General features: G+C 42.7%; 1 long non-coding RNA gene across 1 annotated transcript; it reads left to right on the top strand.

Moving 5' to 3' along the window:
* LOC311593383 lies at positions 1-27,797 on the top strand. The gene is made up of 4 exons (XR_014777677.1): positions 1-110; positions 24,749-25,069; positions 26,355-26,473; positions 26,752-27,797. It is a non-coding gene; the product is annotated as an uncharacterized lncRNA (long non-coding RNA).

Raw genomic sequence — 27,797 nt, 5'->3', positions numbered from 1 at the left:
GATGGGACTAAACTCAGGCCTTCCAGCTTTTGAGCAAGGTCTTCATCCATTGAGCATCCATCCCAGCCCTGTTGCTTCTCTACACTTGCACCCGCTGAGGAAAGCCAAAAGTGAGTTAAGTTATAGTCTAGCGTGAATGTAGAATTGAGTGTGGAACTCTCTCCAAACAATTACCAGGGGCTGGAGAGATGGCTCAGTGGTTAAGAGCACTGGGTTCAATTTCCAGCACCCACATGGCAGCTCAGAACTGTCTGTAACTCCAGTTCCAGGGGATCTGACACTCTCACTCACACATATAAGCAAACAGAACACCAATATATATAAAATAAAAATAAATAAATACATACTTTTTTAATTATTAAATTTTTGAGCAGAGTTGTAAGAAAATCTCAAAATTTTGGACCTAGGGTCCACACACAGTCAGTGGCAGAGCACTTAGCTGGCATACACATGTCTAGACCCCAGCACCTCAGACTTATGGGAACAGTAAACCCTGAGTTAGCGAAACTCTGACGGGAAGAGAAGCCTTCCTGGAGTCAGAGTTTGAATACTGACAGTATGTGAGCATACATGTGTTTATGAGCAATTAACTAGTGTGTGGCAAACCCAGCAACTGCACCTTCCTCTTCCTGCATGGGTAGAGCTGGAAACTGTTGACCGACAGAGACCTCCTTTTGAGACTCGTCAACCCCTTCCTTGTTGCTCATAAAGTAAACACGCTGAGGTTACTACACTGGTAAGTGTGGCTCCATAAAAGCCTGCACAGACTACCCAACCCCAGCTTTTCGGTTGTTTTTCATTCTCTACTCATGTCAAGGGCCGTGCTGCTCAAGGCCAGTCTGATTCCCAATACCATCAACAAATACCAAAAGTATTCAGTTATTTCAAGTTAGATCCTTTCTCTTTCGAAGCATATCTTTTCTGTGACAATAAACAAGTTTGTAGAACATTTTAAGCACTCTTCGCTCCTACTCTGCTCGCTCTGTTATTGTCTTTTCTGAAATACCACTGAGTAGCTTTCTCTCTAATATGTGTGTGTGTATGTGTGTATAATATATATGTGTATGTAAAATTTTATTTTTCCAGTTTTTAAATAACTTGAAACTTGTAGGAAATGAGTAAATATAGTACAAAAAATTTTCCCTTCAAAAATCATTAAAAGTAAGATGTTGGGGCTAAAGACTCAGTGGGTGGGAGTTAGCTGCACAAACATAAGGACCCAACCTGGAAACCCCAGCACCCAAGCAAAAAGATGAGCATGGCCATCCTGACCTGTCACTCCAGCACTGTGAGGCTGGAGACAGTAGGATTGCTGGGCTTGTTGATTGTCATCTAGTTCCAGGCCAAAGAGGGATCTTGAGAGAACAAAACAGAGAGTAATAGAGTAAGCTATCTGAGGGTCTCTGGCCCTCTCACATTCAAGCACACATGTGCACATATCATACACACCACATTCAAGCACAAATGTGCATATCACACACACACATACACAGAGCAGAGTAAGATGCTAACGTAGTGACCTGTTACCAGCCACTCTAATGCTTAGGTATATATTTCTACAAACAAGGATGTTCTATGTAGCCTTAAACCATCAAATGAAGGCCAGCAAGATGGCTCAGCGGCAAAGACACTTGCCAGCAAGCCCTAGACCTGAGTTCTAACCCTGGAGTCCTTATGAGAGAGAGTGCTGACCCCCACAAGTCATCCTTTGGCCTTCACATGCTACCACACACAACATACAGACACATAAATGGATCAAATGTGATACAAACTATTATTAAAAAAAAATTCAAGGGCTGGAGAGATGGCTCAGAGGTTAAGAGCACTGTCTATTCTTCCAAAGGTCATGAGTTCAATTCCCAGCAAACTACATGGTGGCTCAAAACCATCTATAATGAGATCTGGTGCCCTCTTCCGGCATGCAGGTGTTACATGTAGGCAGAACACTGTCTACATAATAAATAAATAAATAAATAAATAAATAAATAAATAAATAAATAAATCTTTAGAAAAAAAAAGAATTGATTTTTTTTTTAATCAAATGAGGAGGTTGTTATTGCTTCGTTGCCACCATCTAATCCTTGGGTCTCATCAGTTGTCTTGACAACGAGCCTCACTTCCAGAGGATCCATTTCCACTGTGTGCTTCTATCCAGCTGTCCTGTCGGGTGAGGTTTCTGACTCCCCACACAGTGAGTGGGGGTGCTCTGTAACCAGATTAACTGCTTTATGGGTTCTCCTTTCTTCAACCCTTTTCCACCCCTTTTCTACCATTTCAACCCTTTAACACTAGAAATGAGAGGAAAAAGGACAGATAGGAAAGAAAAGAGATCCTTAAATAAAGTCAGGGATCGGAAAGGGGGAGACACTATCATTATACTACTTCCTGATGATTGGGGGGAAATCAAGCTCCTTGGGGCAAGTTTGATCTTTGCTGTCAGGATATCTAATTTCCTCTCCTCCTCCTCCTCCTCTTCTTTTTTTTCTTCTTTGCCTATGACTACTTAACAAATTGAAGCCAATAGCAACCAATAACCAACAACAACCCACCTATCAGAGCCCTAGCATTTATATATCCTCTGACAAAGCTCCAGAATTCCAAATGTCACACAGTTGCAGAAACTACCTGCAGCTGACAAAATCATGTCCCCTCTAGAGCATGAGGCAAATCATAGTCACCTGCTGCAAAGCAGTCCCATGCCCCACACCTGGGATTAAAACAAAAGCATATTCTTATAATACTTCTGTGTTTTTAAAGGAACACCAAAACACCAAAATTCTCATTACAATGCTCTTTTCACAGGCTCCAGGAGCCACCGTCCCCGAGCCCATTCTACACTGTGTGACATTCTTCAATCCCATCTAGGCATAAATCCTGGTCTGAGCGGGGTGGTGGCACAGTCTGTACTCCCAGCTAGGGAAATGGAAGCAGAAACGTGCCAACTACAGGGCTTGCCTGGGCAACACACTAGCATGGTCTCAACACAAGAAGGAAAACAGAACTTGGAATCAGGGTCTGGGGAAGGGGCTGAAGAGGACATGTCGGGCATCAAAGGTGGCAGGAAGCAGTTCCAGAGATAGCCCAGGAAGCAGACCAAAGTGATAGATTAGGAAGAAAAGGCTTTCAAACAGAAGTAAAACACTCTTGGAAAATAGTAAGTGCTTAGAAAAACAGCAAGTGCTCGTGTGAATCACAGTGACCGTGATAATTTTAGCCACTCACCTCTTAGGGTACCCTGCTTTCCGCTGTAACCTAGGAGGTAGTTATTCTTCCAAACCTTTTATTTATTTATTTATTTATTTATTTATTTATTTATTTATTATGTATACAGTGTTCTAACTACACGTACACCTGCACACCAGAAGAGGGCATCAGATCACATTATAGATGGTTGTGAGCCACCATGTGGTTGCTGGGAATTGAACTCGGGACCTTTGAAAGAGCAGCCAGTGAACTTAACCTCTGAGCTATCTCTCCAGGCTCCTTTCAAACCCTTTAAACTCTCAAAAGCAAGAGTTGAATTTCTAGGATGCCACCTCATTTTTTTAAAAAAATAAGACAAACAATAATAGTATAAGAATAGAGTAAATTTAAAAAGAAACAAAACCTCCACAACCTCACTGTCTAACAACACTCTTTCTATTTTCCCTTGTGTTTTCCTTTTGTTTCCTCATTTTGAAACTGCAAATTGAAATAGTTGAATCCCGAGGCATGTATACATGCGTCTCCTGGTTACCTCAAGTAACATGATCTCAGGAGCTGTTTTTCAAGTTACCACATAGTTTGCCTAATTATAAATTTTAGCAGTTGCAAAATAATCCATATTTACTTGTCCTTTTTGCTATTCTCGTTGTTCAGTTGGGCTGGTTTTTGTTGTTGGTTTTTTGTTTGTTTGTTTTGGTTTTTTTGGTTTTGTTTTGTTTTTTTTAGTTAGGCTGGTTTTTTTGTTTTGTTTTTTAAGTTAGGCTGTTTTTAACACAGCACTGTTAAACTAAGGCTACAGCCTCGTGTATTCACAATGTTTTTCTTAGAATGTATTGCCAAGAGCCAGGATTGCTGGGTCAAAGGCTATGAACATTTTAAAACTTTAATGCCAAATTGTGGAAAGGTTTTCAAAAGTTTATAGTGTTAAAGGTTGGATTTTTTTTTCATTGGAAAAGAAAAGAAAAAGGAAGCCTGGATGGTGTGTATTGATCAAAGTTCTCTAGAGTAAAAGAACTTATATAGAATTATATACACATATATATGGGAGATGTGTGTGTGTGTGTGTGTGTGTGTCTGTCTGTCTGTCTGTCTGTCTATGGGGATTTATTAGAATGATTTACAGGCTACAGTTCAGCTAAACCAACTATGGCCGGCTGGGAACAGAAAGTCCAAGAATATAATAGTTGTTCAGTTGACGAGGATATCTTGGCTGGTCTTCAGTATATGCTGGAATCATAAAGAAGTAGGTTCCAATGCCATTGAAGGAATGGATGTGCCACCAAGGTGTGGGCAAGCAAAGAAAGAGCAGAAGCTTCCTCCTTCCTTATACAGACTTTCAGTAGAAGATTAAAGACACAGATTAAAGATGTGTCCCTTCCTATTTCAAAGGTGTAGATTAGAAGTGGACTTACAGACTTCAAACCAAGCCAAAAAAAAAATTTTTTCCCCATAGGTGTACCTTCAATTTCTGGATTGTAGTTCATTCCAGATGTAGTCAAGTTGACAACCAAGCAGGCTGGTCCCTGCCTTTAATCCCAGAACTCTTAAAATGGAGGCAGGAGAATCAAAAGGTCAGGGTCATTGTTGGCTATCCAGAAACTTCAGGTCAGGATGGGCTACAATGAGACCCTATTTCAATCACAGTGACCCACCATCCACCAAAAGAAGCAAAGAATAAATTCCAAGGCATCATGTTATAAAAATAGGGCTTTCAAAACAGTTTTAATGAAACTCTGCCCATAGAGGTTTTATACAAAGCTTCACAGCTCATGTTTCTACCATACTTAGGCTTTATGCTACCTTTGAATTTTTGCCCAACCTAGAACTTGCTTATTGCTAGGCACAGTGAATACTTTGATAGAAACTTGTGTGTGTGTGTGTGTGTGTGTGTGTGTGTGTGTGTGTGTGTGTATTCAATATATATATATATTGAAGTTGATTTTAAAATAGTTTTTCAGTACTTCACAATGGCATACACCTGTAATCTCACTAGTTGGGGTACTATAGGATCATAGATTTGAGGCCAGCCTGATGGCTTACTTTTTTTAATCAACACTCTGTCCCAGAGAGACACCTGCAAAATGGGGAACTCTGGCCTGATTTCTGAGAGATGGAGAGACAGCAAAGCAGTGTGTACCTAAACTTCATTTTCAGCATCTTTGGACGTCTTCACAGACCTGTGGTACCAGTTAAGAAAGTCTTTGTATTGTAATAGGAAAAGTAGGAAATATTCATGACTTACTTTTTCTTATTCTCTTTATCATATCTCACACACACACACACACCATTTTCCCCCCAAAAAGAGCAGCTGAATTCAACAAGAATTTCAGAAGGCCACTAGCACAGCAACAAAATGACTAGGTCCCCAGGAGATCAAGAAGAATTAATGTAGGCAGCTCATGCTTATTGCATTTGCCCTAGCTTTGCTTTTCCTCCCAGGGGGTCTGAGCTGGAATTATCAAGTATAACATAATGGCTCTGGAACAGACCTTCTGGAATGTTCCTAGCTCCAGCAAATGCAAACCACAGAGTTATAAAAACCTATGCCTTCACAGAGTGTAGGTGCACTTTTGAAAGCTACTTTATTGGGTTCTTATATCTACCACCCTAGTCCTTTTACCCCCCAATACTAGGTAGTAGAGAAAGAAGATTAGAAAGAAAAGGGGGTGTAGACCTCTTTAGACTACTTCCTGCTGATTAGGGATGTCGGGTTCCTAGGGGTAAATCCAATTTTTGGCATCAGAATATCCAGCAATCCAGCAAACCAGCAATCTAGCAATCCAGCAATAGCAAGCATAACAGCAGCAACAGGGACCAAGAGCAACAGGGCCAGCAGCAGGGGGAGCAGCAGCCACCACAGACCCTCTCAGGGCTCTCACATTTATACCTTCTCCAGAGTCCCCAGAACTAAACAATCTGCAGCTGGCAAAAATCATGTCCCTCTTAGAGCATGAGATAATTATAGCCAATGGTTGTGGACAAACTGAAGCAGTCCCATATCCCATATGCCACACTGGATTAAAACAAAAACATATTCACATAACATAAAAGCTATTTATTAATTAATTAATTTAGCTATTTATTATTTTGATTTTGTTTTTTAAATATATTTTTAAAATTAATTCATTCAAATTACATCTCAGTTGTTATCCCATCCCTTGTATCCTCCCATTCCTCCCTCCCTCCTGCTTACCCCCTACTCCCCTCCCCTATGACTATGACTTGGGGGAACCTCCTCCCCTGTATATGTTCATAGGGTATCAAGTCTCTTCTTGGTAGCCTGCTATCCTTCCTCTGAGTGCCACTAGGTCTCCCCATCAAGGGGACATGGTCAAAAAGGGTGCACCTGAGTTCGTATGAAAGTCAGTCTCCATTTTCCACTCTCCACTCAACTTTAGAGAATGTCCTGTCCATTGGTTAGATCTGGTTCAAGGTTTGAAGTTTACTGCATGTATTTTCCTTGGCTGGTGCTGTAGTTTGAGCAGAACCCCTGCGCCCAAATCCACCCATCATAATGTTCTTCTTGTAGGTTTCTAGACAGTATCTCACTATGTAACCTTGGCTGTTCTAGAACTCTGTAGACCAGGCTGGCTTCAAACTCACAGAGATCCTCCTGCTTCTGCCTTCCCAGTGCTGAGATTAAAAACATGTACCACCACTACCCAACTCTAAAACTAAATTTTTGTTTTTGTTTTTGTTTTTCAAGATAGGGTTTCTCTGTATAGCCCTGGCTGTCCTGAACACACTTTGTAGACCAGGCTGGTGTCAAACTCACAGAGATCCACCTGCCTCTGCCTCCCAAGTACTGGGATTACAGGCAAGTGCCACCATGCCCAGCTGCCTACATTTTTTAAATTAAAAAAATTAATGTATTAGGTGGTGCTGGCACATGCTTTTGATCCCAGCATTTGGGAGGCAGAGGCACATGAATTTTGAGTTTGAGGCCAGCCTAGTCTACAGAGTGGGTTCAAGTATAGCCAGGGCTATCCAGAGAAACCTTGTCTCATAAAAAAATGTTTGTACATGTCTATCAGTGTATGCCATGTGTGCCTATGGAAGCCAGTGAAGGGTGTTAGATCCCCTGTTGCTTGAGTTGCAAATGGTTGTAGGACACCCAGTGTGGGTGGGAACCAAACATGGGTGCTGGGAACCAAACACGGGTTCTTCAGAAGAGCAGCAAGTGTTCCCAACTGCTGATCTATCTCTCCAGTTCCAAATTCTAATTCTGAAAAAAAAAAATGCTATTGGAATTTTCCTAGTGTCTATACTAAGTCTGTATGTTGCTTTGAGTGGTATTGACATAGGAACAATATAAAGTCTTCCAATCCATGAGCACAAGTGTCGTTCCATTTTTGTGTGTGTGTGTGACTTTTAAAATCTCTTCAGGATTTGGTTGTGATTTTAATTGATATCTTTTTTAAAAAAGATTTATTTATTATTTATACAGTGTTCTGCTTGCATGTGCACCTGCACACCAGAAGAGGGTACCAGATCTCACTATAGATGGTCATGAGCCATCGTGTGGTCATTGGGAATTGAACTCAGGACCTTTGGAAGAGCAGACAGTGCTCTTAACCTCTGAGTCATCTCTCCAGCCCCATTAATTCATATCTTATGGCAGTGGTTTGTAACCTGTGGGTCTTGACACCTTTGGGGATTAAATGACCCTGTTACAGGGATAGCCTAAGACCATTGGAAAACATGCATATTTACATTATGATTCATAACAGCAGGAAAATCACAATTATGAAGTAGCAACAAAAGTAATTTTATAGTAGGGAGTCACCACAATGTGAGGATCAGTATTAATGGGTCAAAGTGCTAGGAAGACTGAGAACAACTGCCCTAGGGAAATGTCTAAAGTGCTAGTTCAGCTTTTAATTCAAGTCAAAGAAAACTACATATCTCCATTGGCCAATCAGGAGCTGGGAATTTAAATCAAGGCTTCATTGTAAATGTCCCTGAATAGTTCATACTGTATTCCATGATGTCCTTGCATCTGTTATGAAGTTAAGATATTTTAATCGTTTACTCTTTATAAAAAGAAAGGCTTCCAAAGAAGAGACTTGATACTCTATGATCATATAGAGGGGGAGGTAATCCCCCTCAGGAACAGTCATAGGGGAGGGGAATAAGGGGAAATTGGGAGGGAGGGAAGAATGGGAGGATACAAGGGATGGAATAACCATTGAGATGTAACAAGAATAAATTAATAAAGGAGGAAAAAAAAAAAAAAAGAAAGGCTTCCAGAAGACAGGCCTTGTTTCCCCTGTCACTTCTCCAGCCACTGCCTGCTTTGAGGGGTATGGCCGTTAAGTGGCCTGCCAACTCGAGGCTCAGAAACATAAAGCTAACATAGTCACCAGGGCTGAGATTACCCCCACCCTGACCTCACACTCCCTCACCACCCACCTCCTCAAGGAGCTAGAGAATGACATTGTAATTGTAAATTCCCATGTACTGAACTGACTGGATTTTGGAAGAAAGACTTCACTGAGTGAAGGATGACACAGGCTACCGGGCCAGCCCTTGTGCCCATGTCAGGCTCCTACAGAGGAAGAGTTCTAGGATAAAAAACAATACAACCAATCAGAAAAGAACATGTCTATAAAAGGAACTTTTATTTTCCTGATGTCATTGTCATCTCCAAGGCTCACAAGCCTCTGTCTGCTAACCTAGCCTTAGTCCTAGAAGCTTCTAGCCTTCAATCTAATCTAGGCCTAGAATGTTTTGAGCCTCTGAGACTTACTGCTTAGTAAGCTCACCCTTTCTCGTTCTTACTAAGCTCTGGGCTGGCTGGTTCAACTCAGCGGTTCTGGCTCAAACTCCTCTCCCAGCTGATTTATTCAATCTGGCTTCTCTCTCGGCCTCAAACTAATACCAGCAATCTGCTCTAACCTCCTAGCTCCTTCTCGTTCTCTGGCTCATCCAGGTATTCTCACCTGAGTTCTCTCTTTGCAACCTGAATCCCTATCACTGTCCGGTAAAACCTCCCCCTCTCCCTGTATTGCTCTTTAAGTACCTTCCCTTTCCTCTCTGTTCTTGTAAGAACTGGGAATATCTTATTCTGTCAAATCTTTCTCTGATTTGTCACTTTTTCCGCCACTCAAGTAGATATCACTTTCAAACATGGGTGCTTCCCTCTACAAAGTAACTTTACCTTCATTGTTTGAGGTTAAAGGCGTGCACCACTACACCTGGACCTAAGCATTTCTTTACTTGATACTTGCTCTATACCAAGCTGGCCTTGAACTCAGATCTGTTTGCCTCTGTCTGTACTAAAGGTATGTTTATATTCCACCCAGATCACACAGACCTGAGCAGCCATGTTCTGAATGAAAATTCCTCTAGATCCTTTTTGTTACTCTACAGGAAATCAAGCAGAGGTAAGTTTTCCTGAAGAGCAACTGTGTCCATGGAAACAGGGCGGGCAGAAGGGCAGGAACCAGAGCATAGGCAATGGTGTTCCCTAGGGACTGCAGTGAGAGAAAATGCCAAGACCTCAGCAATTTCACCATTGGGCCCTCAACCAGAGACACACCATTTTTCTTTTCTTTTTTCTTTCTTTGTTTCTTTTTTTGTTTTCTTTTGTTTAAGACAAGGTTTCTCTGTGTAGTCCTGGCTGTCCTGAAACTCAATCTGTAGATGAGGCTGGCCTCGAACTGACAGAGATCCAGCTGCCTCTGCCTCCCTGAGTGCTGGGATTCCTATGCCATCTCAGTGGGAGGTATAATGAGCTGGGTAGGGTAAGGCAGAGATCTGTAACTAACTCCTCACTCTGTGCCTCGGTACAAGTGGCCTCCTCTCTCTGAGCTTGTCTCCCTATTTGTAAAAATGCTAATAAATGAGGCAAACAATTACCTGCCAAGACTCGCAGGAACCATTTATGGAAAAAAATTCTATGGCCCTTCCTTGACACCATAAAAAGTATACACAATAACTAATTTATTTTAATCATTCATAATAATGCCTTCTTTGAGCTGCGATTCTCAAAGTGGAGGCATTTTGGTTTCCATGGGAGTGTCCTTAGGTCGGGATGTAATGGACCGAGGTCTAGGAGGCTGTCCACTGCAGAGTTAATTATCTTGGATCCCTCACAACTTTTGATGGCTCTTGTAGTTACCAGTGAAAATCCTGTTTATACTTACCTAACCATAGCTATTTATCTATCACATAAAGTCAGAGTTTCCTCTCGGTTTTTGTTTTGATAAAGGCTTTGAAAACGTATTGTGTGCACACCGTGGGGGGCTGGGCACATGCACAGATCACAGCAGGAGGTGAGAAGGAAACTTTGTGGGGGCGGCTCTTTCCTTTCATCTTTATGTGTGTTCTAGAGATTAAACATGTGTCACCAGGTCTGCATGGCAAGCACCTTTACCTGATGAGCTTTCTCTCCACTCCCTCCCCTTTAAAATGTATCTATTCATTTATTTTATGTTTGTGACTGTTTTGCCTGTGTGTGTGTGTGTGTGTGTGTGTGTGTGTGTGTGTGTGTACACCATATGTGTGTCACGCCAAAAAAAGTCAGAAGGGGGTGTTCCCTGGAACTGAAGTTACAAACTGTTCTGAACCACTATGTGGGTGCTGGGAACCAAGCCCAGGCCCTCTGCAAGAATAGCAAGCACTTTAAACTGATGAGCCATCTCTCCAGCCTTCTTGGTTTTTTGGTTTTGGGGTTTGTTGTTGTTGTTGTTTGGTTTGTTTGGTTTGATTTGGTTTTGGTTTTTCAAGACAAGGCTTCTCTTGTAGACCTGGCAGTCCTAGACTCACTCTGTAGACCAGGCTAGCCTCGAACTCACAGCCATCCGCCTGCCTCTGCCTCCGGGTGCTGGGATTAAAGGCATGTGCCACCGCACCTGGCTGTTTGTTTTGGTTTTGAGACAGGGTTTCACTTAGCCCAGGCTGGTCTTGACCTTGTTGTGTAACTGAAGATGGCCTTGAACCTCGTGCCTCCCAGGTGTTGGGATTACCAGTGTGTACCATAGCCAGTTTGTATGGTGCTGGAGAGCTGTCCTGGAGCTTGTCCATGGTAAGCAAGCACTCTATCAACTGAGCTACATCCTAACCTCATGTCCCAGGTGGGTTTTTTTTTTGTTTTGTTTTTTTGTTTTTGTTTTTGTTTTTTGAGACAGGTTCTCTCTTCTTGCTCTGGCTGCCCTGGAACTCACTGCAAAGATCAGGTTGGCCTGAGAAAGACAGACAGAGGCAAACACAGAGAGAGACAGAGCCACAGAGATAGACAGAGACAGAGATAGAGACAGAGACACACACAAAGAGAGGGAGACAGACAGACAGACAGACAGACAGACACAGAGAGACACGCACAAAGGGGGGGCGAGAGAGAGAGAGACAGAGAGAGAGAGACAGAGAGAGAGAGAGAGAGAGAGAGAGAGAGAGAGAGAGAGAGAGAGAAGAGAAGAGAAGAGAAGAGAAGAGAAGAGATTGGAGGAACTTTCATTTGTTTTGTGACAGAGTCTTTTTCTTTAGACCAAAGTGACCTGGAACTCACTGTGTAGCCCAGGATGGGCTCCAACTGGTAGTAACTCTTTGCCTTAACCAACCACAAAATGCTAGCTAGCATCACAGGCATGAGCTACCATGCCCTCTAGGACACTGGTATTTGTTGTTGGTGGTGGTGGTGGCTTTTGTTGTTTTTTTATTTTTTTATTTTGCAGGGGAGGGGGGTGTTTCAAGACAAGATTTCTCTGTGTAGCCTTGGCTGTTCTGGACTCACTTTGTAGACCAGGCTGCCCTCGAACTCACAGTGATCCACCTGCCTCTGCCTCCCAGGTGCTGGGATTAAAGGCGTGCACCACTATGCCCGGCCTGTGTTTGTTATTTTGTGGCACTGGAGAGAGATCTTAGGACTTGTGCATGCTAAGAAACACTCTACCATTAAGCTCCATTGGAGACTGTATTTAAGAATGAAAGAGAAGCTGGGCAGTGGTGGCGCACACTTTAATCCCAGGACTTGGGACGATGAGGCAGGTGGATCACTGTGAGTTCAAGGCCAGCCTGGTCTAAAAAGTGAGTCCAGGACAGCCAAGGCTACACGGAGAAACCCTGTCTCGAAAAACAAAACAAAAGATGAAAGAGAAAGGGGATGGAGAGCTGACTCAACAGTTAAGGACACTGGCTCTTGCAAGGGACCCACGTCCAGTTTCCTGCACCTCCTATTCCAGTTCTAAGGGGCCCAGCGCCCTCTTCTGGCCTCCACAGGCACCAGGCACACACCACACCACACACACACACACACATACACACACACACACACACACACACACACACAGAGGCAGGCAGAAGAGTCAGACATATAAAATACAAAATGAATCTTAAAACCAAATTAAAAAGAATGGAGCTGGGAGGTGGTGGAGCAAGCTTTTAAACCCAGAACTCTGGAGGCAGAGGCAGATGGATCTCTGTGAGTTCGAGGCCAGCCTGGTCTAGAGAGTGAGATCCAGGACAGCCAGAGCTACACAGAGAAACTCTGATTGGTGGGGAATGGAAAAAAGACAGGCTTGGTGTTATCACATCATAGTTTTAAATATATATATATATATATATATATATATATATATATATATATATATTTAAATATATATGTATGTGTGTGTGTGTGTGTGTGTGTGTGTGTATGATTGTGCTGGCTAGTTTTAAGTCAACTTCACACAAGCTAGAGTCACTGGAGAAGTGGGAACCTCAGTTGAAGAAATTGCCTCTATAAGATGAGGCTGTAGATAGACTGTAAGGCATCTTCTCAGTGATCGATGTGGGAGGGCCCAGCCATTGTGGGTGGGGCCTCCTCTGGCTTCTATAAGAAAGCAGGCTGAGCGAGCTATGAGGAACAAGCCAGCAAGTAGCAGCCTCTGTGGCCTCTGTTTCATCACAATCCTAGTAACCCTAACAAAGACAATGACTACAAACTCAAAAGAAGTGCCAAGTTGGAATGGTCCTTTGGAACAGGGCTGATCAGATTTTTCCCCTGTTGTCCCTTCTGCTCCATAGACATTTGTCTGCAGCCTAGCATGGGCATATTATAAGTCTACAAGCCAAACATTTACTGATAATAAACTGTGAAGAAAATTTATCTTAAAACCTTTCTTCAACATACATACAATTTTACTATTTATCAGAGACACAAGATACAAATACAACTTCTAATGAGAGGATGCAATTATTTTTCTTTCTTTCTTTCTTTCTTTCTTTCTTTCTTTATTAGTTTTTCGAGACAGGGTCTCTCTGTGTAGCCTTGGCTGGCCTGGACTTGCTTTGTAGACCAGGCTGGCCTCGAACTCTCCGCCTGCCTCTCCCTCCCGAGTACATTCCTTTATTTTTACATAAATATTAAGTCAGAGGGGAATGGTGGTATGGGCCTTTAATTCTTCATTCAGGAGCACAAGCAAGAAGCTTTCTGTCTAGATAGTAAGTTCCAGGACAGCCAGAGCCTCATAGAGAGACTTTGTCTCAAATAGCACCAACAACAACAACAAAGGAGTAAGTCTCTACTGAGGGGTTTTTTGTTTTTGTTTTTGTTTTTGTTTTTTGGCATGCACATATGTGTGTGTGTGCATGTGGAGAGCAGAGGTTGTCTTCCTCAACCTTTCTCTACTTTATTTACTGAGGCACACACAGTCTCCCACTGAAGCTGAATGGAATTTATCTAGCCTAGCTAGCCAGCTTGCCCAAAAGATGCACTGTCTTTGCCATTTGAGTGACACGGTTACTGGCAGGCTGTTATGTCTACTCAAGTTTCATGTAGGTCTGGTGTTCTGAACTCTGGACCTCATGCAATTACTTTAGCTAACGAGCAATCTCTCCAGCCCTATGGCTACGTAATTTATGTTTCTGGATGCAAAGAATCTTTCCTCCTCCTCTTCCTCCTCCTCCTGCTCTTCCTCCTCCTTCTTTTTGTGAGTCAGTCTCTTGTAGACCAGCCTGGCTTCAAATCTGCTGTTTCAGAGAATGTCCTTGAACTTCTGAGCCTCCTGCCTCTACCTCCCAAGTGCTGGGATTTCAGTTGCCTACCGCTGCCTTGCTCATGTGGTACTGAGGGTTGAACCCAGAACTTTGTGTATGGGAGAGAAGCACATGGCCAATTGAGCCACCTCCCCAGGATTGATTTTATAATCATTCATTTGAAGAATATATCCTCACATAAATACACAGTAAAAAAAAAAGACAGACGTGTGTTTATGGCCATTTCAGACATTGTTACAAATTCTGTCCCATTCCCAAATCAAATTCACTTATTTTTTTTTCATGAAAAAATCAGAATTTATAAAGCCAAAATATTCTCACACAATAAAAAGCCTACATATATACTCAACTTATACATACGTGCTGAGGAATGATGATGAGAAAATATTTAAAATATTTGTTTCCCATAATAAAATCACTATGTTTCTATAAGAACAGAAGAATTTGTTTGTGCAATAAAAGCACTGCAATTCATAACATGCAATAGTCTTGAGTCTGAGTAGGGGTGTTCTAATCAGCCATCACTGGCACGTGTGATGGCATGCTGCACATTTTGGACCAAGGCTGGATTGAAGAAGACACACATGTAGCACAGGCACAGGCTGCCAGAGACACTGTGGGAATCCTGCATTTGTAGTTGAATTGTTGTTGTTGTTGTTGTTGTTATTTTCAAGACAGGGTCTCTCTGTGTAGCCTTGGCTGTCCTGGACTCACTTTGTAGACCAGGCTAGCCTCGAACTCACAGAGATCCGCCTGCCTCTGCCTCCAGAGTGCTGGGATTAAAGGCACGCGCCATGACGCCCGGCATGTTGAATTAATTTTTAAAGACCACTCATGCATTCAGAAACATTTTACTAACCAACATTTTTGCAACCCCCATGTTCAGTTATTCAACCCCCTTGGGTCACATAGTTTAAATATTGAGGCTTTAGAGCAGCAGTTCGCGACTTGTGGGTCGAGAACCCTTTGTGGGTCAAACAATCCTTTCACAGGGGTCACCTAAGACCATCCTATATATCAGATGTTTATATTACAATTCATAATAGTAACAAAATTATAGCTATTAAGTAACAATGAAAATAATTTATGGCTGGTGGGTCACCACATCATGAGGTCACAGCACTAAAAAGGTTAAGAACCACTGCTCTGGAGCTACCCCAACTTAGGAACATGACATTGCCGGCCTCCATCTTTTGGATGTGAACTTGCCGACCCTAGAAAGACACTGGTGAGTTCTGTTATTCTAGAGGGCCTGGACCAACTCCCAGCAGCTGAGGAAATCAACTCTTTTGTCCTACGAGAGGGCATCTGAGCAGTGGGTAACTTAGAGATTTGTTTCTCTTTCCTAACCATCCCAAAGTAAAATTCTGGCTCCAGGGTCTGTTGGGGTGGGGCATAACAAACAGGGCAGTTGCTGTGTGATGGGTATAGAGTTTCAAGAGCCACTTTTATAGGATGAAAAGAGCCCTAGAGACGGTTGGTGGTGAGGGTTTCACAGCACCGCGTGTGTACTTAACACCAGCGCATTATTGTCAAACAAGGTTGCCGTGGGACTGAGGGAGTGCGCACTTAGGGTATGCACACAGAGACATATGCACACACACACACATGCACACGCACACCCCACACACAGTTGTGTGTGTGTTGAACCTAGGGTCTCATACACGCTTCTCCACTGAGCTCTAACCCAGCTCATCATAAAGTTGTACGTTATGTGTATTTTACCAACATTAAAAGAAAATTAGAAGGAATCAAAGGTAGGTAGGTATAGGAGTTTCAGCGGTTGACATTCAGGATTCCATCTACCACAGGGCTCCAGTGTTCCTCTTAAACACATGGGCATCTCGTTAGACTGCAGACTATGATTTAGCACGTCTGGAAAGGGGCTCAGGATTCTGCCTTACTCACAGACTCATAGGAGGCACTGCAGGTACTGAGCCAAGGCTCACACTAGGAGTAGCAAGGTGCTATGAGAGTGTTGTCTTTGCTAGACTGACCCAAGCTGTGTGGCTGTCTGGTCTGATTTTCCACTCCAGTGAATTAGGAAAAGGAAGAAATCAACACACAGCTTCCTTCCTTTTAATCAAATGACTTTGTTTCATTTTTGTTTTGAAGCAGACTCTCATTTTATAGACCAAGCTGGCCTGATTCACTGTTTATCTCAGGCCAGCCTCAAATTTGCAGCAGTTCTCCTGCCTCAATCCCCTGAGTGCTGGGACTGTTAGGTATGAACCACCGTGCTTGGCTCTAAGCCACCCCATTGGCCATGATTTTAGTAATCTGGCCACACCAAACTACAACCCATCTACCTTAAGAAGGGAAATGGGGCCCTGGAGAAATGTCTCAGTGAGTTAGGAGCACTGGCTGCTCCTCCAGAGTTCTGGGGTTCAATTCCCAGCACCTATGTGGCAGCTCACGGCAGTCTGCAACTCCAGTTCCAGGGAATCTAACACCACCAGACATACATGCAGGCAAAACACAAATGCCCATAAAATTAAAATTGCTTGGTAAACTAGGCTGGCCATGAACTTGGATCAAGCATGCTGCTTCTGCCTCCCAAGTGATGGGATTACAGGCTCACATCCCCCTGCCAAGGTTGTGTTAAGATTTATTTATTTGTATATTATGTGGATGAGCATGTGCCTACATGTTTATAACTGCACCACATGTGTTCCCTGCCCTTGGAGGCCATCAGATCCCCCCAAAAAAGAACCAGAGTTACAGATATTGTGAGTGACTGAGTGGGTGCTGAGAACTGAACCCCAGTCCACTGGAAGAACAGCCTCTTACCTGCTGACCCATCTCTCTAGCCCCCCACCCCCTGCCTGCCTTCCACCACCCCCACCCCATGGTTTTGTTTGTTTTTGTTTTGTTTTGTTTGTTTGTTTTGAGACAAGGTTTCTCTGTTTTAGCCCTGATTGTCCTGGACTTGCTTTGTAGACCAGGCTGGTCTTAAACTCACAATGATCCGCCTGCCTCTGCTGGGATTAAAGAAGAGCACCACCACCCGGCATGGTTTTGCTTTTTAAGACAGTGTCTCTCTCTGTGTCACAAGGCTGGCCTCTGGTGTGCACCTCCACATTAAGCTCCCCGCACCTCAGCCCACACCCCCACACCCCCATCCAGGGTTAAGAATCTAATCAAGCCAGACTTTCACATATACCATTCAAGCACTTTGCAGCTGAGCTAAATACACAGCCCTATAGCTAAAATTCTGGGAGTTTGTAATCCCTAATTCTCTCAGTTACACATACCTAAAATCTTCACTTCATTGTGGCTTTCTCATCATGTGACTGAAAATAATATTTTCAAACAAAGAAAATTCTCCCCTGTTTACTTGTTCATCAGGTGCTGGGGATTGGACCCAGGGCCTCATGAATGCTAAGGGTGTGTTTCATCACAGAGCTGCACTCTAGCCCCAGGAAGTTTTTTGTGGAGTTTTGTTGTGTTGTTGTTTGTTTGCTTGTTTGTTTTATTTCTTACTTTCTATAACAGGGGTTAAGATGAAAAAATGATGAAGACAAGAGAAACAAAAAAAACACTCTGCAAGAGAAAAATAGATTTAGGAGTTTGGACAGAAGCTCTTAGGAACTGGGAGGCTGCCTGTGAGCAGGCGTAGCTGGCACATCAGATGAACTTAAGGGGACTACAGAACAGCTTAGTGGGGGGTTTATTAAATTTCATTTTGCGATGTGTGATGTAACCCATCAGCCTGCTTTCTCTGCAAAGCTTTCCTCCAGAGTCCAGTGCCTCCCAGAATGGATTTTCTTTCTTAGAATGAATAAAGAGGAGCACTGAGTTTTACCCTGAGGGCCAGACTGGGCAGGAACAAAGGCTGTCACCAGGTTGCGTAATATTACGGATGCTCCCCTTTATCTCCTTTGCTTGGGGGGGAGAGGAGAGAACAAAATGTACACCTTAACTGTGAGAGGTGGAGGAAGCAGACTTTATGTTTGCAGGAGCATGTGTCAACCATGACAACTGACCACAAGGCTGTGGTCACCAGCTGTGACCTGAGCAGCTACACCCAACAACAGTTTTCTTTCCTCCCCCTCTCATCACCGCCACGCCACTCCCCACCCCCACCCCCACCCCCGCCCCGCCCCTGCCACCCTTTTTAACTCTCCTTCCATTTTTGGACCTTCATGATTAAAGTCATGTTGAATGGGGTTTAAGTAAATTGAATCAAACATAGTTGATTGGTTTAATAGAAAGCACAAAGCTGAGATAAGCACTGAAATTTTCAGATAATATACTTTAGTCAGCAAACAAACAAGAAACCTGAGAACTAAGTCATATGGTGATTTAAAGGAAAAGATCTTTCTCAAGGAGAAATTGTACCTGATTCTAGGCAGTGACTCTTGACTGGGAAAATTTATTGCCATGAGCCAGGCACAGTGGCACACGCCTATAATCCCAGCACTCAGGAGGCAGAGGCAGGTGGATCTCTGTGAATTTGAAGCCAGCCTGGTCTACAAAGTGAGTCCAGGACAGCCTAGGCTACACAGAGAAACCCTGTCTCAGAAAAATAAAAGTCTTGCCATGCAGTTCTAACGGCCAGTATTCAAGCCCTGAGCCTGCATATTCGTCTGAATGCAGAGTATACATCTGTGATCCTAGCCAGCACATCTACTGCAAGGTGCAAGCAAGCCTGAATACAGAGCACAGCAGCAGAAGCAGCAGGAGGGATCTAGCCTCAAAGCACACTGCGGCACAGCACTGCTACCGTCATCTGTGCACATGTATGCATGCACATACACAAACAATAATTTTTAGAAAAGAAATACCAAAACTCCGAACAAAACAGGGTGGAAGGAGAGAACCAAGGTCCTAAAACTTGTCTGCTGATCTTCACATCCACACTGTGAATTATATAAATCTATTCTCTCTCTCTCTCTCTCTCTCTCTCTCTCTCTCTCTCACACACACACACACACACACACACATATACACACACGAAGGCAAACACCAAATAAATAAAATTTTAGAAAGAAAAAGGAAACTTATATGATTCTATTAGTTCATCACTGTTCTTCCTAAATTATAATTTTGCTTTCAAACTGATCATCTGGAGGCTGAGGATGTAGCTCAGGTGATAAAGTACATCCATAAGGCCCATGTACAATTCCAGCATGGTACAAACAAGGCAAGATGGCACATTTATGTTATCTATTAAAGATGCATTTCTCTATTTTTCTATATATTATAAAAATAGATATATTGCATATATTATTTATAATATATAATATCTATTATATTATCACTTAGGAAGTAGAGACAGGAGTTTAAAGTCATCCTTGGGGGCTGGAGAGATGGCTCCGTGGTTAAGAGCACCTGCTGCTCTTCCAAAGGACCTGGGTTCAATTGCCAGCACCCACATGGCAACTCACAACTGCCTATGACCCCAGTTCCAGTGGACCAGACTCCTCCACACAGACATACATGCAGGATAAAACATCCATGTACTAAATAAAAATAAATACATTAAAGTCATCCTTGGCTATATTCAGAGTCCAAGGCCAGCCTAGGCTACAAGAGACCTTATCTCAGTCAATCAACCAATCAGTCATCAATCAATTATGAGGCCTGGAGAGATGGCTCAGAGGTTAAGGGTACTTGCTGCTCTCTAGAGAATCCACATTTGTTTCTCAGCATACACATTGAGTAGCTCACAACCACTCTAGCTGTGGGCTGTTTAGTTCTCTCTTCTGACCTCTAACAAGATGGTTTCAGCACAGAATTCTACCAGACTTTCAAAGAAGAGTGAATGCCAATACTCTAAAAATATTCTACAAGACAGAATCGGAAAGGACATTGCTGAATTCATTCTATGAAGCTACAGTTAACTCTGATACCCAAACCACATAAAGACCAAATTATGAAAGAGAATTAAAGCTGCGCCCCCTCACCAGCCAGTGAGAATAACAGACCAATTTCTCTATTAAATATAAAATTAAAAAAAAAAATTTAACCCCTACCCAGATCTAGCCAATGGTCAGAACAGTCTCCACAGTTGAGTGGAGAGTGGGATATGACTTTCTCACATATTCTGGTGCCTCACATTTGACCATGTCCCCTGGAGGGGGAGACCTGGTGGCACTCAGAGGAAGGACAGCAGGTTACCGAGAAGAGACTTGATACCCTATGAGCATATACAGAGGGAGGTAATCCCTCTCAGGAACAGTCATAGGGGAGGGGAATAAGGGGAAAATGGGAGGGAGGGAAGAATGGGAGGATACAAGGGATGGGATAACCATTGAGATGCAACAAGAATAAATTAATTAAAAAATTTTTTAAAAAAATTAAAACCTTGCAAACTGAATCCACGAACACAATGAGTCAAAAAGGTCATCGATTGTGATCAAGCAGGCTTCAACCTCAGAGGCGCAGAGATAGTTCAACATATGTAAATTGATAAATGTATCCCCCATATAAACAAATTAAAAGACACACAATCATGTCATTAGATACAGAAAAGGCCTTTGACAAAATTCAACACCCCTTCATGATAAAAGGCCTGGAGGGGTGAGAAATACCAGCGGCATACCTCAACATAATAAAGGCAGTTTACAGGGCTGGAGAGATGGCTCAGCAGTTAAGAGCATTGTCTTCTCTTTCAGAGGTTCTGAGTTCAATTCCCAGCAACCGCATTGTGGCTCATAAAGGCAGTTTATAAGTCTGCAGCCAACATCAACTTATGTGGAGAAACTCAAAGCCATCCTCCTAAAATCAGGAACAAAACAAGGTTGTCCACCCTTTCCATAGCTATTCAATATAGTACTTGAAGTCTTAGCTAGAGCAATGAAGGAGGTCAGGGGGATACAATTTGGAAAGAGAAAGTCATAGTATCATTATTTGTAGATAATATAATATGCATACGTCACCCTAAAAATTTCATCAGGCAACTCCTATGGCTGATACTTTAGCAAGTAGCTGGATGTTGTTATAAAGAAAGAAAATCCCAATCATTCGATTTTACTACTAAAGACTCAGGAGCCAGATGCTGGGGTGAAAACCTGCTAGCTCAGAGAGGCAGAGAAAGCACCCATCTGACGTTCCTGCTCAGCTGATGTCACAGGAGGAAAAAGCCCTTTCTCTGGGCTTCCTCTCACTCACTATGGTCTTTTTTTCTCATGTTCACTTCTTTTCAGTCAGCTTGCTTGCTCCACCTCTTGACCTAGGGTTAACTGTATTTAATTCAGAAAGCTCTTGGGTTAAAGGTGTGTGCTAGGGCTGAGCCAAAACACAAGCACTTGTTTACAGTAAACAGAGCGTTCTTGGATCAAAGATTGAACCACACCACAGTTAAAAACAGGTTTTTACAGTTTATAATCTCAGGCTTCACAATGGGATCCAATATCCTGCAACAGCTAGATACAAAATTAACACACAAAAATGGGTAGCCCTCCTGTATACAAATGACAAACAGACTGAGAGAAAAAGCAGGGAAACAACACCTTTCACAATAGCCTCAAATAATATAAAATATCTTGGGGGTGACTCTAACCAAGCAAATAAAAAACTTGTATGCTAAAAAAAACTTTTAAGACATTGAAGAAGAGAAGATGGAACGATCTTCCATGTTCATGGATCAGTATGATTAATATAGTAACAATTGCTATCTGACCAAAAGCAATCTATAGATTAAATGAAATTCCCATTTAAAAAATCCTAATACAATTCTTCACAGATCCTAAAAAGACAAATTTTAGCTTTATATGGAAACACACACACAGGATAGCTAAGACAATTCTGAATAATAAAAGAACTGCTAGAGGTATCAGCACCCCTGATTTCAAGTTGTACTACAGAGCTATTGCAATAAAAACACCTGTCTTGGTACAGAAACAGACAGGTTGATCGATGGAATCAATTGAAGACTCAGACTCACATCTACACCCCTATGGATGACTGACTTTTTATAAAGAAGCCAGACATACACACTGTCTTTAACAATTGGTGCTGGCTGTGAGTAGAAGAATCCAAATAGATCCGTACTTATCACCCTGTACAAAACTCAACTCCAAATGGATTGAAGACCTCAATGTAAAACCAGATACACTGAAATCTATAAAAGAGAAACTTGAGAGCAGCCTTAAACTCATTGGCACAAGAAATCACTTTCTGAACAGACACTAAGATCAATAATTAATAAATGAGACCTCATGAAACTGAAAAGCTTCTGAATGGCAAAGGACACTGTCTTTCACACAAAGCAACAGCCTACAGAACAAGAAAAGATTTTTTTTTACCAGTACACAGCTGACAGAAAAAATATCCAAAATATGTAATTTTTTTAAAATCAAGAAAACAAATAACAATTTTAAAAGGAGGTACAGTAGTCAGGCAGTGGTGGCACGTGCCTTTAGTCCCAACATTCAGGAGGCAGAGGCAGGCAAGGCCAGCCTGGTCTACAAAGCAAGGTTCAGGATTGCTGGAGCTATTACACAGAGAAACCTTGTTTTGAAAAAAAAAAAAAAGTTTAAAAAATGAGGTATAAGCTGGATGGTGGTGGCGCATGCCTTTAATCCCAGAACTTGAGAGGCAGAGGCAGGTGAATCTCTGAGTTCAAGGCCAGCCTGGTCTACAGAGGGAGTTAGTTACAGGATGGCCAGGGCTATATAACTCTGCCTCATTTGAGACAGGGTTTCTCTGTGTAGCCTTGGCTGTCCTGGACTCATTTTGTAGACCAGGCTAGCCTAGCCGAACTCACAGCATGCCTCTGCCTCCTGAGTGCTAGGATTAAAGGCATGTGCCACCACGCCTGGCCTCAAAATATTTGGGGGTGGGGGCTATAGATCTAAACAGAGAATTCTAAAAAAAAAAAAAAAAAAAAAAAAAAGAACCTCAGATGGCTGAGAAACAAAGAAATGTTCAACATCTTGGCCATCAGGGAAATGCAAGTCAAATCTACTTTGAGATCTCATTTTACACCCATCAGATTAGCCAAGATCAATAAAACAAGTGACAGCTCTTGCTGGCAAGGACATAGAGTAAGGCGAACACTCACCCACTACTGTTGGGCATACAAACGTATGTACACAGTCACTATGGAAATCACTTTGGTTGTTCCTCAGGAAGATGAACATCAATTTACTCAAGATCCAGCTATACTACTCTTGGGCATCTACCCAGAGGATGCTTCATTCTACTACAGAGACATTTGCTCCACCATGTTCATGCTGCTCTATTCATAATAGCCAGAAATTGGAAGCAGCCTAGATGTCCCTCAGTAGAAGAATGGATACAGAAAGCGTGGTACATTTATACAATGGAGTATTAGCCATTTAAAAAATGAAATCACAGCCCAGTGTGGTGGCACTCACCTTTAATCCCAGCACTCAGGGAGGCAGAGGCAGGCAGATCACTGTGAGTTTGAGGCCAGCCTGGTCTACAAAGTGAGTCTAGGACAGCCAAGGCTACACAGAGAAACCCTGTATTGAACAAACAAAACAAAACAAAAGAAAGAAAAGAAAAAAAAGAAAGAAAGAAATTGCCAGGTGGTGGTGGCACACGCCTTTAATCCTAGCACTCGGGAGGCAGAGGCAGGTGAATCGCTGTGAGTTTGAGGCCAGCCTGGTCTACAATCATAGTCTAAGACAGTCAAGGCTACACAGAGAAACCCTGTCTCGAAAAAACAAACAAACAAACGAAAACATGAAATTATGAATTTTGCAGGTAAGTGTATGGAATTAGTATGTATTCACTTATATAGAAATATCAGATGTCAAATCAGTGATAGCCGAGCTACAATGCGCAGACCCACAGACGTTAGATATAGAGTAAGGGACTGGGGCGTGTGTGTTGGGGAGTAAATAGATCTCCCTTGGAAAGGAGAATATAGCATATAGTTATAGATCGATGGGGGGAGCTGGGTTAGGAGAACCAAGTGGGGAAGGGGAGGGGAGAAGAGGGTGACAAAGGAGGCAATGTGTCAAGAGACAGATAAATTAAGGGCCATTTGAGGGGGCAGTATGGAAACCTAATAAAGGGTAGCAAAGCCTCATTGCTAAAGACAATACACAACTCATAGAATATGGAAAAGTTGAACTGGTACCTACATAGAGCCTTTACTCCTACATGTTAGCTTTTCTTTCTTTCTTTCTTTCTTTCTTTTTTTTTTTTTTTTTTTTTTTTTTTTGGTACAGGAAAGTTCTCTGCATGCTACTAAAGGAGAGAGATGTAAACACCTAGCTAGCTACACTACAATGGTGTCCTGACTGCAAGATATGCTAGTGCAGTGGTGACACAAAACTTGTGGGAGCAACCAACCAGTATCTGACTTGACTTAGGGTCCACTCCTTGAGTTGGCACCCATACCCGACAGCACTTAGGTGGACAAGAACCTGAGAGTAGACAGCCTAGGGAGGGTAAAACCCAATTTGACTGTTCTACAAAAAGAATGTAGACATTTTACTATAGTCCTAGATCGGTGCCTTGCTCAGCCATCATGAGAGAAGCCTCCTCCTGTAGAAGATGGGAACAAATACAGAAACCCACAGCCAGACGTTATGCAGGGAGTGAGAGACCCTGAGCACTCAACCCTCTATCAAATCCCTCCCCGAAGGGCTCAGGGAATCCTGCAGAAGAAGAAGAAAGAGTGTAAAAGCCAGAGCAGATGGAGGACGCCAAGAAAGCAAGACCCTCTTAATCAACCTGACCATGCAATTAATGATCCCGAGTTCATGCACACATAAACTCATGGAGAAGGAGTTGGCATGCACGGGGTCTGGACCAGATGGAGCCCTATAGCTGAAAGGAGAAGTGGACACATGCGCCCATCCCCAACTGAGAAGCAATCTCCAGTTGATAACTAATTGCAAAAGAAATTTTAGTTTTCTCCAAGGGAGTCTCACTGGGGGGAATGCACTTTAAACTATTCTTAAAGGTAAGTTGCATTGCCCAGCAGCACATGGCCAAAAGAAAATGAACTAAAAGGCATCTTCCGAGGCCCCTCATCTTATGTCTTGTCAGGGCTTTGCGTTTCCTTTTTTTTTTTTCTTTAGATTTAGTTATTTATTATGTATACAGTGTTCTTCCTACATATACGCTCGCACTACAGAATAGGGCACCAGATCTCATTATAGATTGTTGTGAGCCACCATGTGGTTGCTGGGAGTTGAATTCAGGATCTTTGGAAGAATAGCCAGTGCTCTTAACCTCTGAGCCATCTCTCTAGCCCTCTTTTTTTTTTTAATTATTGTTTATTTTAATTTTACTTTACTTATGGCTTCCAGATTAATGTTTTATGGGATTCACAAGTAGGCAAACCAGTAAGTCACGCTTCTTGTGCCCTTTCTTGTAGTTATTTCCTGTTTGGTTGTTTTGCCCAATTCTTATATATTAGGTTTTCTTAATCATATTATATTATATTATATTATATTATCCCTTCAAAGCCTGTTTGTTTTCTAATGAGGCACAGAAAGAGGTTGGATCCAGGTACTAGGAGAGTTGAAGAGGAATTGGGAGGAGTAGAGAGAGGGGAAACTAATATATATGCATATATACATTAAGCTTTATTTATTTTGTGTATATGGGTGTTTTGTCTCCAGGTACATCAGTACAGCAGAAGAGGGCATTGGATCTCACAGGACTAAAGTTATAGATGGTTGTGAGTTGCCATGTGGGTGCTGGGAATTGAACTCAGGACCTCTGGGAGAGCAGCCAGTGCTCTTAACTGATGAGCTGTCTCTCCAGCCCCTAGTCATCAGGATATATTATGTGTGAGAGAAAAAAAAATCTATTTTAATAAAAGAAAACACAAACAAATAAATAAGAAAGCCTTTCTTTTATAAGTTGCCCTGGTCATGGTGTTTTACAGCAGCAATTAAATAGTCACTAATGCAGAAGTCTTAATGGAGTTTGTGGTTTTAAAAGGCTTGACATCAAAGTGGCCCAAAGAGGGGATTTGTCTGCCGAGATGACTCAGTCATCCTTTTGTGTTTTCCTTGTGCTGTTGGCGTGTTTTCCCTCATTTTAAACCAAAAGAAATCTTCAAAACATCACAACCATGACAACTTAAAAAAGAAAGGTTTTTTTGTTGTTGTTTTGTTTTTTAATTAAAATAGGGGTTTTTTCCCTCACATAATATATCCTGCTTATGGTTTCCCCTCCCTCAACTCCTCCCAGCTCCTCTCCACCTGACTTTCAGGTTAACTAACTGTGACTCTCAGATTAAATGGCAGATTTCAAGCTGCTTCTGTGTGCCCAAGTGAAGGAGAAGACTGAGTTTGAAGGGAAACACACTCTCTTCCAAAGATGAAAGACGGAAGAACTCCACAGTTTCACAAAGGTGATGACTGGATACCCAAAAATCTGGAGGAAAAAAACAGGTGTCCCACGGGGGGGGGGGGAGGGGCGGGTTAGGAGGGGGAGTAAACCACACCAATCACATCTCCAGAGATTATGACACGCCCACCCTGGCGGGGGTGACCTCATCTGAAAGACAAGCCAGCCTGGGTAGAGAGAGATGGGCAGGCCTCCCCACAGGACACGCCCACAGCACCCTCCCCCCCCCTCCCCGCATTAGTCTTGGTCCAGTTGCGGGTTTTTGTTTTTTTTCTCCAACAGATGAGTCAGCAATGGAGAGGAATCCCATTTTGTCAGTTTCCATGGCTCGGAGAGCAATGGTTGGATGCCATCCTGAGACAAAAATTATTGTGTAAAAATGGAGATACTATGGGAGCTTGAAAGCAGGGAATAAACACAAACCAGGAACCTGAATTTCATCTGTTCCAGGAAGAGAGACGGCCCTGGCAGGTGGCTGTGGAGAGCAAGAGGGCCAGATGTTGACTAACGGAAAAGTGCAGGCAATGGGAGGCTTGACTCAGTGACGAACATAGGGAAAGAAAACTCTGTGACCAGGAACAGATTTATTCCGTCATCTGAGAATAACCTTGAGTTTGAGAGTCTAAATGTGAGCTCAGCAGGTACATCAACCTTTAGAACCAGTTGTCTGCCGTTCACTAGAATAGAAACAGCAAACCCACAGCTATATCATTGGTGCTTAAGAGACTGAGAAAGTATGAGGACAGACCCTCTGCCTGTTTAATACTCCTCAGCTGCATTAGCTATCCCAGAAGCTACAGGAGCAGGAAACTGAGGAGACTGAGAGAACCTGTAGGTGCTGGGAATCGAACCCAGGTGTCCCGGCCTTCAGGGTCTTAAATGGGTACCTGCGGAGGGGGCAGACAAGTGGGGGGACAGGAGACACAAAGAAATGAGGGCAAGTCTGGATTCTGATCAAGCCCCATTTATTCACAATTTTCACAGAGTTTTTATAGGCACTGGGGTATGGGTATTTGTGTAAGCGAGGGTTGCTATGGATACCTAACTCTAGAATGCTCCAGCAGGTGTCTACCTTTACAGCTGCTATAATCACAGAAGAGGGAGAAATTCCAGAGAGAAAGGAAAGTTGTTAAGAGCGCCACTTGCTCTTCCAAAGGTCCTGAGTTCAATTCCCAGCAACCACATGGTGGCTCACAACCATCTGTAATGTGATCTGATGCCCTCTTCTGCCCTACAGCTGTACATGCAGGCAGAACCCTGTATACATAATAAATACATAAATAAATATTTAAAAAAAAAAAAAAAGATCTGGTTAGTCAGGAAAAAGT

This window comes from Acomys minous, assembly GCF_964271855.1.
Source record: "Acomys minous genome assembly, chromosome: 3".
NCBI classification, from domain to species: domain Eukaryota; kingdom Metazoa; phylum Chordata; class Mammalia; order Rodentia; family Muridae; genus Acomys; species Acomys minous.
Note: the sequence above shows the minus strand (reverse complement) of the source record. Positions and strands in the feature narration are given on the sequence as shown.